The following is a 12,561-nucleotide window of genomic DNA, read 5'->3' on the forward strand; positions in this document are numbered from 1 at the left end:
AATCAAATCAGCCTCAAAATGAATAAGGATGAAAATATGCGGGCTATGATCCATATGACTTGCGAATTGGCTGCTCCAAGGAAGAATATGTTGCCGCTGCATAAGATCTATCTCCTTGCCAATTGCACTTTTGAGACTTGTGCTTTGGAGGCAATATTGGTGACTGGACCTTCTTTAGACGATTGGTGACATTTGCTTTTGCTATCTTGTTGTATTTAGCTAGAAGTTCCTCCAAGCTGAGCTTTGACCTTCTACTTTTGTGCTTGTCACGTCCTTTACCTCCAATAGCTTTGTGAGCATCCTCCTTCTCTTCCCTATCTTGACAGACATGCTCCAAAGAAGGATTCTTAGTCGATTCCTCTTGCTTAAGAGAATCAATCAAATTTTGTTTTAATTGGAGAAATTTCACCTTCTCCAGTGTCTCATGAAATTATGATAACCTCTATTGTCCTCTTGTGTGTGTGTGTGTGTGTGTGTGTGTGTGTCTATATATATATATATATATAAAGACGTAATTACAACACCTGCATGCACAAGGCCTTCTCTCTTTTAGATAATTGTTCCTATTGGAGAATAATTGGAGGAATAATTCAACTCAACTTTATATTGATCTCAAGAGGCGTTTATATAGGGATACATGGGGATATGAAGAGATGGAAAATAAAGGGAAATAAATAGTCTAACAATGACTAGAAACTGAGAGCACTAACATCCCCCCGCAGTTGGAACGTCGACATCAGCTGGGAGTGGAGACATTTAAACTGGATCAAAATTCTTCAAAGATGGATGTAGGCAGCCTTTTGGTGAAGACGTCAACAAGCTGTGAAGAGGAAGGTACATGAAGAACTCGTATTTCTTCTGTAGCAACTTTGTCCCGAACAATGTGTAAGTCAATCTCAACATGTTTAATACACTGATGTTGTACCGGATTAGTTGAGAGATAAATAGCACTGATATTATCACAAAATACCATAGTGGAACGTCGTGGACAAAAATGAAGCTCCTGGAGCAATTGGCAGAGCCAAGTGACCTCAGCGACCGCATTAGCAACACTACGATATTTGGCCTCGGTACTAGAACGAGACACAGTGTGCTGCCGTTTGGAAGACCAAGAAATCAAATTGTCGCCCAAAAACACAGCATACCCTGAGGTGGATCGTCGAGTGTCTGGACAACCGGCGCACTCAACATCGGAATATGCAACTAAGTCATAAGCAGATGAATGAAGAAGCTGCAAACCATAGTCCAAAGTGCCTTTGATGTAGCGAAGAATGCGCTTAATCAATGCTAGATGAGGTTCACGAGGATCATGCGTATAAAGACATATTTGCTGTACTGCATAGGAGATGTCCGGATGGGTAAAAGTGAGGTATTGTAGAGCGCCAACAAGTGCACGATAGTCTGTGGCGTCTGCCACAAGGGGGCCATCAGATGAGAGCTTGGCGGTAGTATCAATTGGAGTGGAATATGGCTTGCAGTCAGTCATGCCAGCACGCTCCAAAATCTGAAGTATATAATGACGCTGTGATAGGAACATGCCCTTAGGTGTCCGAGAAACAGTCATCCCAAGAAAATGATGCAGATGTCCAAGATCCTTCATGGAGAATTCCATAGCAAGAGAGCTCATAATACTATGCAGTAAATCTCTAGAGAGGCCGTCAAAATAATATCGTCAACATAAAGGAGTAGGTATGCCATATCGGGGCCACGACAAAGAACAAAGAGAGAGGTATCTGACTTAGCTTCAACAAAACCAATAGAGCGGATGAAGGAAGCAAACCTGCTATACCAAGCTCGGGGCGCCTGTTTCAAGCCATAGAGAGACTTATTTAGGCGACAAACATGATCAGGCTTGGAGGGATCAATAAAACCAGATGGTTGAGCACAATAAACCGTCTCATCCAAAGTGCCATGGAGAAAAGCGTTCTTCATATCTAAGTGATTGATGGGCCAGTTCTGAGATACTGCTAGAGAGAGAATTGTTCAGATTGTTGCCGGCTTGACCACAGGACTGAAAGTCTCACTTAAATCAATGTCAGGACGTTGCGTGAAACCTCAAAGAACCCAATGAGCTTTGTATCTTTCTAGACTTCCATCAGGATGCAGCCTGAATACCCACTTCCCAGTGACAAAATTAATTCCTGGTAGAGAAGAAACAAGACCCCATGTGTTGTTTGCTTGGAGGGCGGTAAACTCTTCTTGCATGGCATCACGCTAGTTAGAATCTGCCAAAGCACCGTGGTATGTCCGCAGAATAGGTGACAATAGAGTGGCCTGTAGATTCATACGAACGATGGGCTGTCGAAAACCATGTTTTCCTCGAGTGGCCATACCATGATCATTCACCAGACCGCACCCCATGGCAACAAGGTGCTAGGAGCAGCTCCAGCCACTGGTACTTGGGCCGCAGGTGAGGAACCAGCCACCGCTGTAGGTGATGGCGCGACCACCACTCTAGGAGATGGAACAGGCAAGGATGGCCCAGAAGCTACTGCAGGGGAAGATGGCCCAGCAGCTACTGCAGCATCCAAGAAGCTGGAATTTCCATTACCCCGCTGGCAACAACCTAGGGTGAATCAGGGGCAGCGGGAGATAGGCCAACAGCACCAGAACCTGCACAACTTGTACCTGCAACAACCGGTAAACTAGTAGTGCTAAACACAGGATCAAACTCTAAGAGAAAATCAAGGTTGGATGAAGAAGGTCGGGGGGCAGGAAGCTAGCAAAGGAAAAAAGAGGACTCATTAAAAGTAACATGACGAGAAATAATTAGGTGATTTGTGGCTAGACTAAGACAACGATAGCCCTTGTGATCAGAAGGATATCCTAAAAAGACACAGAGGGTGGAGCGAGGAGCAAGTTTACTTGGAGTAGTGGCAGATAAGTTAGGATAACATTTACAACCAAAAACCCTAAGATGATCATAGGAATGTGAGGTACTGTACAAGGCAAAGTACGAAGTTTGCAAGTCCAGGGTTTTGGTAGGATGACGATTAAGAAGATAGGTGGAAGTATGAAGGGCTTCCATCCAGTAAGATGGTGGAAGACTGGCTTAGAATAATGGGAATGCACGATGTTATTAGTGGAACGGATGATTCATTCAGCACGACCTTTTTGTGGAGAAGTATGAGGACATGACATGCGGAGGGTGGAACCATGAGCGAGAAGGAAGGAGCGAGCAGTGGAGTTGTCAAATTCACGACCGTTGTCACACTGGATGGTCTTAATGGTGGTGCCGAAGTGAGTAGTGACATAAGAAAAAAAATTAGAAAGGGTAGGAAAAATGTCCAACTTAAGACGTAAAGGAAAAGTCCATGAGTAATGGGAGCAATCATTAAGAATTATAAGATAATATTTATAACCACTGACACTAGGAACTGGGGATGTCCACAAATTACAGTGTATTAAATCAAAATTCTAAGAAGCATGTGAAGTGGAGTGAACAAAAGGAAGACACACATGACGTCCTAACTGACAAGCATGACACAATGTTTCTAGCTCACTTTTATTACAAGCCGAATGTAAAGAAGGTGCCAAGTGAGATAGAGACTCATGGCCAAGATGACAGAGTCGGCAATGCCAAAGCACAGGGGTAGATGTGATGGCGGCAAAAGTATGAGGATGAGTAGACAGCCGAAAGGAGTATAGCTCCCCAGAACTGTTGCACCTGACGATCACGTTCCCTGTTGCCAGATCCTTCACAGAAAGGCCAAAAGGGTCAAATTTGATAGCATAATTATTGTCAGTGGTGAAACGATAGACGGAAATAAGATTTTTGATAATATGCGGAGAGATAAGAATATTATGTAGATGTAATGAGCGATCAGGCAACGAAAAAGAAGTAATGCCTAGAGCAGTAACAGGTAAAGAGGAACCATTGCCAACAACAATAGTAGGTGGGGTAAAAGAAGTAGGAGGATGAACATGGGATAGACAATCGGAGTTTGAAACCATGTGAGAAGAAGCACCTAAGTCCATATACCAGTTGTCAGTCGGAAGAGGTGTGAGCGTCATGGTGCTAAAACTGTGCGCCAAGGCCTACGGGTCCCATGTCCAAGATGATGGAGCCGGGGCCGAAGATGGAGCGCCGTAGATGAAGGTAGGGGTGGACGAACCATCGAACTGCTGCTACGGCTGGTGACCAGCTAGCAAACTGCTTCTGTTGCTGCTGCTGCACGGGTGGTCGGGGAAGAACTGCTGCCATTGTGCAGGCGTATTGGCGACGAAAGCCTGAGGACAAGGAGGCAGAGGCGCGAGCAGAGGGTGCAACGGGGCTGTAGAGGGTGTGACGAAGAAGAAGCCACGAAGGCCATCGGAGTGGAAGACTTGCTTGCAAGAGCCACTACCTCGATGAGCAAATCTGCACGAACGTCAGAGTAGGACGGAAACGGACATGTCCGCTTGATCATCGCCGCCATGTGAGAGTATCGCTCATCGAGGCCACAAAGAACATTTGGAACCAAGGTGCGGTCCAAGACCGGCTCACCCAATGTTCCGAGGGCGTCCGCCATGCGCTTCATCTTATTGCAATAATCAGTGATAGAGAGATCCCATTGAACAAGAGTCCAAAATTCAGCGTCGAGGGTGATGGCACGAGTTTCCTTGTTGCCGATGAATTAATCCTCAAGACCAAGCCAGATAGTCCGAGACATCGGAGAGACAGTGGACACTGCTTCAATAAGACCGGGCGGCACACAGTGCCAAAAAGCCATGACTTCACGGTGCAATCCATGCGATGCCAAGAGGATCTGTAGAGAAGTCATCATCAGTGAGCACAAAGCAATCGAGGCCATATTTGGTCACCGCCGTGTTGAGGAAGAGCGAGCGCCAATGATTGTAGAACGTGGACGTCTGCTCTAGGACGAGGGGAATCATCAGCTTGATGTTGTTCATTGTGATGGCGTGAGCATGGAGCTGAGCTTGCTCGGTGTTCTCCAACTCGGCGACGCGTCGATCAGCCGCCTCCACCGGAGCAGCCGCATCTGCCCGAGCAATAGCCGACGACTGGGCCTGAGCAGTGACGGCCTCAGCAGCAGCAATAGCTTCTTCTGCTACCCGCTGGAGTTCAGCGTTGGTTGGCGCCATGGTGACGGAGACCGCACAGAAGCAGGCGGACGGAGGCTGCACCCGAGCCGCGGGGCGTCACGGTCGCGGTAGAATAATTGGAGGAATAATAATTCAACTCAACTTTACATTGATCATGTGATCAATAACGAATTAACGTTTGGGATACAATAACGAATTAACAGAGGTGTTTATATTCCTCCAATTATGAAGAGCCACGTTTGGGATACATGGGGATATGAAGAGATGGAAAATAAAGGGAAATAATAAATAGTCTGACAGTTCCGTAGAAATAATTGTATTGGTGCCCCCAGTTACCACCCTTCTCTTCCTGCCCGCACCCACGAGAGATCCCTGCCCGCAGGCAGCGGCTAGCGGTGCTCCCCGGTGTGTGCCCAGCCGGACGTCTCTATCTCGGCCGACCTCGCGGGTCTACATGCCATGGCATCGTCTCCTGGCGGCGGGGGCCACCGCACGTCGCGGTTCGTGGATCGTCAACCTCAGCTACCGGATGTAGTGGATCGTGTCAACCGCAACTACGTGGATCGTCGACAGGGCGAAAGCAAGTGGAGCCGTGGGATGGCGTGCCGGACCGCTACGTCAGGAACGTGGTGACGTACACGGCCGGCGCGCGAGGCGAGCGTGGCGGAGCTGCTGCGTGCGCCGCCTCCCGAGGTGGCGGCCATGGCGCGCGCGGCCATCGTGGGGGACCGGCGGTCATGACGGCGGAGCGGTTCTAGGAGCTGGCGGACTGGAGAGAGGAGTGGAAGGCAGCGTTCAGGGACCGCGGAAATTAAGTGGACGGAAGCGGTGAACCTAGGGCTCGGGAGCCCCGCGCTCGTCATCTCCTCCGGGCTGCTCCTGTTCGCCATCGACGGGACCTCGGGTTCGGGAAGCCCAGCTTCATGATGCTGGGGGAGAGCGCCCAGAACCTGAAATCCTTCAGGTCTTGTTTGGATGTAGTCGGATTTGCATCAATCCACATGTGTTGGGGTGGATTGGAGTGGAACTTGAACTAAATTCCACCTCAATCCACTCCAACACATGTGGATTGAGATGAATCCGACAACATCCAAACAAGGCCTCAAGAGTGGCGCCACTGCTAATCTGCTATCATGGTCGTCGCTGCTTCAAGGGGTCTGTTCTGGATGTCCCAAACGTGGCTCATGTGATCAATAACGAATTAATTGACCTCCCCAAGAGCATCAAGGATGATTACGTCCACACATAGGATCGGAAGAACTGGAAGAACCGGAAAGCCGCTAAGGGCCTGCTGGAGCTGACGACTGAGGCGAAGCGGGATGTGCCTGGCTCATGGAGTATGCGATGCTACGGAGGGTCCAGCTATGGCGGAAGAGGCCGAAGCGGCGACGGAGGGTTTCGAGGAAGAGACTATCTCACGGCAGCAGCGGTTATGCTAGCTATGGTGGCGTGGCGCGCTGGTGGTGTCTATTCCAGCTGCAATGGCGTCTACTCTGGTGGTGGCGGTTATTTCAGCAGCGGTGGTGACTGGTGACTACTCTGGCGGCGGTACGTGGTAGTAGTGGTGGAATTTCCAGTGGTGGCGGTGGCAGCAGCGACGTCTCCCGGCCCACAGATCAAGTGCGCCTCCTCACCGCGGGACATCAACGCCTCTGGATGGGATTTGGGACTAGCCCAATACCCACGCGTGTATTTAACTACTCTCTCCATCTCAAAATTACGAGACGTTGAATCCTAAGTTTGACCACTCATCTTAATTATTCAAAACATTTACGCAAATACAGTCAAATTTAAGTTATTTTTGAAGAACTTTTGTTAATAAACCAAGCCACGACAAAAGAAATGATATTTTGCGCAAAATTTGAATAAGACAAGCGATCAAACTTAGTGTTACAAAAATCAAACGTCATAATTTGAGATGAATTGAGTAGTAGGTGAGTTCCCCGCGTATTGTTGTTGGATTTTCTTAAAATTAAATTATTATATGTATAGCATTACTACATAGTATTCAATATATTTTGTATAAATATATATGAATTTGATTTGCATATTATTTTGTTGTATTAAATTTGGTAAAGAATCGTAAAAAGAAAAACAATAGAATATTAGATTACATTATAGAGAAATAGGTGATCAAACATATAGCATGTGTAGATGACTTGTATGTGAATAGATTAAATATTTAAAGTATTTCACATGATATAGATGACACGAATAATTTTTGTAATTAATATGGGATGACATAGACTTAGTGCAGAATGATATGGACATCTTACATGAAGAGATAGAATATTTAGTAGGTCACTTAGTGGGAAATGATGTGGATACCTTGCATAGAGAGAATTCATCTAATGAGATTTGTCTTTATAAGAATATATGATTCCTCGGCAAATATTGTACTAGCTAACCCCTATGTGTTACCTAAAAATGTCATTTTTAATTTTTAATTTTTTGTATCATGTTTGGCCATTTGTTTTATTTAATTTGTTACAAATTATAAAATAAATAAATTATTATTAAAGTATCTCTAATAATAAAATGAATTATAACAAAATAATTAATATTTATATAAAATTTTTAAATAAGATAAGTTGTCAAATAAAATAATACGATATTGAGTACGTCTCTCCCACAAAAGTACTTGTCTTGCTGCGTTGTAGTTTTTTCCTGTGAGGCCTCGTTTAGTTCACAAATTTTTTTTGAAATTCTTATTGGTTATTACATCGAATCTTTAGACGTATATATGAAACATTAAATATAGACAAAATAAAAACTAATTGCACAGTTTGTATATAATTTGCGAGTCGAATCTTTTAAACCTAGTTAGTCTATGATTGGATAATCATTTTCAAATATAAACGAAAATGCTAAGTCTATGATTAGACAATAATTTTCAAATATAAATGAAAGTGCTATAATATCGGAAGCCAAAAACTTTCTCGAACTAAACAAGACCTAGAGACCTATAGTTAGGAGGTACCCCAGTCTTGTCGCTCCATAGTCCCATTCCCAGCCAGATGTCTCCACTGGAACAGAATTATCTTAGGTCTTGCATGTGACTCCACGATGAAGACGAAAGAGTGGATGGGAGAAAACAGGTGTTTGAATAGTTGACTAAACTTTAGTCTTTGTTATATTGAAGATTTGATACTAATTAGAAGTGTTAAAAATAGATTAAATACAAAACTATATCCCCTAAATATTTCCTTTAGAAAGGCTTTAATGGGAATAGGCTGTCACAATGGTATGATTTAGTTGGACGTCTTTTAGACATCAACCTGGGTGAGGAATCAGACAAATTTGTCTGGCAGCTCAATAAAAATGGATCATTTTCAGTTCATTCAATGTACAATCACCTTGTGAACAATGGGGTTAAGCAGGTTACGCAATAGATTTGGCGAATGAAACTTCCGCGAATGAAACTTCCTTTGAAAATTAAGATTTTCTTGTGGTTCTTAAAAAAGGGGTTATACTTACAAAGGATAATCTGTCCAAAAGAAATTAGAATGGTAGTGAGGTTTGCAGCTTCTGCAGTAGCCTGGAAACCACAAAACATTTATTCTTTGATTATATTGTCGCTAAGGCTATATGGGATACGGTTCATTGTGTTTTTTGTTTGAGATCACCAAGAAACATAGCCCATATATTTAGAGGTTGGTCTAAATTGGGTCGACAAAAACACAATCTCTTATTATCGAGCGGTGTAGCAGGTTATTTGGCTCACAAGAAACGATTTGGTGTTTAATAAACGTCAACCAAAAACTTTTTTGTAAGTACTCTTCAGGGCGACATACTGGCTCCGGTTTTGGGCTCTATTGCAACGGCTGAATGAACAAAGGGTGCTTATCCAAGAAGCTTGTCGAAATTTAGAGTCAAAAGCCATGTTTATTTTTGCTTCAAATGGTTGGAACTTTAGTTATCGCCTTGGGAACTAGTTTGCACCTGTGTGAATTTCGTTTGGTGTGAGTTTGTAATAAGCTTGGTCTGATGCTTTTCTTTTATGAGAAGTTGAAGCCGGAACATTTAGTTCTATTATCTAAAAAATATAAGCCGTGACTAATTAATTCACGGTACGATTCTACACAATGCAAGACTCTATCACAGAGTCCAAGACAATTAATTACATATTATTTATGGTTTTTTGCTGATGTGGCAGCATATTTATTGAAGAAAGAGGTAGAAAAAATAAGACTCCAAGTCTTATTTAGACTCTAAGTCCACATTGTTCGAGATAATAAATAACTTTAGACTCTATGATAGAGTCTGCATTGTGAGTGCCCTAAGTCTAATTAGTCTATGATTAGCAAATGTAATATCATAGTAAACATATACTAATCATGGATTAACTAGGCTTAATAAATTAGCTACAAAATTAGCTCACGTATTAGCCCTTCTATTCAGATGCACTTTAGAGCTAATTTGGGCTAACTTTTAGATAGTTACGGCTCTTACCAATTAACCCTTGGTTGCAAACAAATACTGGCAACGAAATTTTTAATCAAGTGTAGTTTCTTTGTGTGTTCTTTTATTACTATTGTTTACAGTCTTTTCAGCAACCTCTTAATACCCATATGCATGATGTATTTTCTTTCTTATTCCCAAAGTAATAATATGAAAATGTAAATATTGTCATATCATATTTAATCATATATATCTCGATGCGAACTTTGTAGGATATAAGATGTACTCCATCCGTCTAAAAAGGAGTATCGTTTTAGAATTTCATATATCTTGTTTGACATTCGTCTATTCAATTCTTTTGTATAAAACTTATTTGGGAGCGTATGCTATGGAAACTAGCTTCGTATACAAACTATGCAAACTCTCATAAGGAGCATAGGATGATCATCCGATGGTTAGAGACTTAGAGGCAATGGTGGGATATTTTGCACTTAAACCCCCCACTCATCCTACCCTAATTAATTCATTTGCAAATCAGCCCTTTAAAACCCAGCAGAACCCACGCCGCCGTCACCTACGTGAGACGCCGTCGCCTCGTCACCTACGCGAGGGAATCCGGCTCCCGTTCGCCCGATTCGCGTAGAAGACGGGGCGTCGTATGTGAACCGGGCGAACGTGAGCCGGATTCCCTCACGTAGGTGACGGGGCGACGGCGTCTCGGTGACGGCGGCGTGGGTTTTGTTGGGTTTCGGGGGGTGATTTGCAAAAGATTAATTAGGGTAGGATGAGTGGGGGGTTTAAGTAGAAAATATCCCACCATTGCCTCTAACCATCGGATGATCATCCTACGCTCTTGATGAGAGTTTGCATAGTTTACATACGAAGGTGGTTTCCATAGCATACGCTCCCAACTTATTTTATCATTAGAGATACTTTACTAATGATTTATTTATTTTATAATTTCTACAACTAATACATAGCAAAAGCAATCGTCCCCAACGCTCCTTCGCCCCGCCCCGCCCCGTCCCCGCACCTGACTCCGGTCTCCCTCAAGGACTCAACGGCGCGACTCCCCAGCTCTCCCTCGCTCCAACCTCCTTCTCAACTCTCCCTCGCCCAACAATAGTGAGCCGGCTATCTGTGTCTAGCTTCCTCTCACCCATCGCCCACTCCCCTTCTCTGTGTGTGACTGCGAGGTGTCCGGCGCGCGGCGGCGCGGCGTTGCACGAGGGTCGATCTGGAGCGCTGAAGCAGGAAGGTGGAGTTGGCGCTGCCGCTGGTGAAGAAGAGGCACCAGAAGAAGGGTTTGCGGCGGTGCGCCCGGTCGAAGACGGCGCCCACCTGGGTGTGCTCCTTGCCGCGGATCACCGCCAGCGCGGCCGCCTGGGTGGCATTGGTGCTGCTGTTGCCGGTGGCTGCTGCCAGCACGGCCTGCAGCGCATCCTCCGGTCCATCGCGGTCCCTGTGGCAGCCGGAGATGACGTCCACCGTGGGGAGCTCCACGCCGCAGTTGGCGGCGAAGACCTCCGTGATGTGGGTCTCGGGAGGCTGGCACGCCACCGTGTTGCTGTTGCCGCTGCTGCAGGCGGCGGCGGGCCCGTGGACATGCACTCGGAGATGTACTGCAGCTTCATGCACCCGAGGCCCTTGCTGTTGCACAGCGCAGGCAGCTTGCTCACCGCCCTCCTGCCGTTGATGAGGGCCACAAGGTTGTTGGTTGGGTTCCTTGCCACGACCGCCATCGCCATCAATTTGAGCAAGCACAAAGCACAAGCGCTGGCAAATCAATTTGAGCACAACCAAGTAGGACTCTGAGATTCGATATTGATTGATTTTACCATGGATCTTTGCAGAGGATATGCCTGTCGGCAGCACCATGGCGCAAAGCAGCAGGAGAAACACAAGCTTGGAGCCGGAGATGCAGATTTGCCGTATTCTACTGCTGTGCTGTGCTGTGCGAGATGTTTCCTTTTCCTCAATCGTCAATTCTCATGATGGGTGATGGGTTAGTTGGTTAGTAATAATGAATGAGAGGGAGGAGGAAGTAACGGGAGGTGGACCCTCCACGGTGGCAGCAGCAGCCGAAAGAAAACGAAAGCTATGGAAAGGCTGGTGCCGGTGCGCGCAGCTGCCGCTGCCATGGGTTTCTCCCAACCTGAACCTGAAGCTGCAACTGCAGCTGGAGCCTCGCCCTCACATCGAAAGGTTGGTGCGCCTGCGTTGAAGCTCTGAGCCTGTGGTATGTATACTGACACTAATAATCATCCTATCTTGAACTTGGAGTACTTATCGATCTCATCTCATATGAATCTATCTCTCTGCCTACACTACACTACACCAAGCTCCAGCATGACGGATCTCATCTCATATTGAATTGTTGAATTAATTAGCAGATAAACTACATGTACTGAAATTGATCCATTGTTTTGGGTTACTGGACAATGTTCAGAATTTTTAGTTTCATCAGATAAACATCAGGTCCTAATATAGTTATGAAAGAATGTGAATGGACGTTATTTATATTCTAGGGAGAAAATTGGATCTTCAGACCTTTGTTTTGAGATAAGTTTCAGAGAAAAACATTTGCTTAGAGAGAAAATTCAGATTAGAGCATGACAAGCTATTAGAAGCAGTGACTCACTTCACTGCAAAACTGTGTGACGAACTAATAATAAGTTGATGAACCAATACTAAGTCCTTGCCTTGATGAGCCGATACATTGCCTGCACCTGCTAGAACACCATCACTTGTATGATCATGACATTATATGAAGCTCTAGCCCCCTTTCTGTTAGCTTGGGCAAAAGCACCATCTACGTTGATTTTCAGCATGTCTAATGGGGGAGGTTTCCAGGTGCATCCGACCGTTGTTGGTGCTACAGTAAGCTTTGGCTTTCTCTGAATTTCAGTAACCAACTATCGAACAGATCCGACAATAGCAGTAGGGGTCAGCTGCTTGTCTCCAGTATTTACTGCATTTCGTACTATTCACCATTTTCATAATGAAATTAGAATCTTGTTGCACAGCATCTCTGGCATATTCAGGATTTTTGCTACCATCTCTTATGTCCAAATTTTGATATATGGTTCAGTTGTAGGTTCTCTTGCCTTTAGC

General features: G+C 45.0%; 1 pseudogene; it reads right to left on the minus strand.

Moving 5' to 3' along the window:
- LOC8082256 lies at nt 10,277-11,224 on the minus strand (annotated as a pseudogene).

The sequence above is a fragment of the Sorghum bicolor genome, chromosome 10 (assembly GCF_000003195.3).
Source record: "Sorghum bicolor cultivar BTx623 chromosome 10, Sorghum_bicolor_NCBIv3, whole genome shotgun sequence".
In the NCBI taxonomy this organism is placed as follows: Eukaryota; Viridiplantae; Streptophyta; class Magnoliopsida; order Poales; family Poaceae; genus Sorghum; species Sorghum bicolor.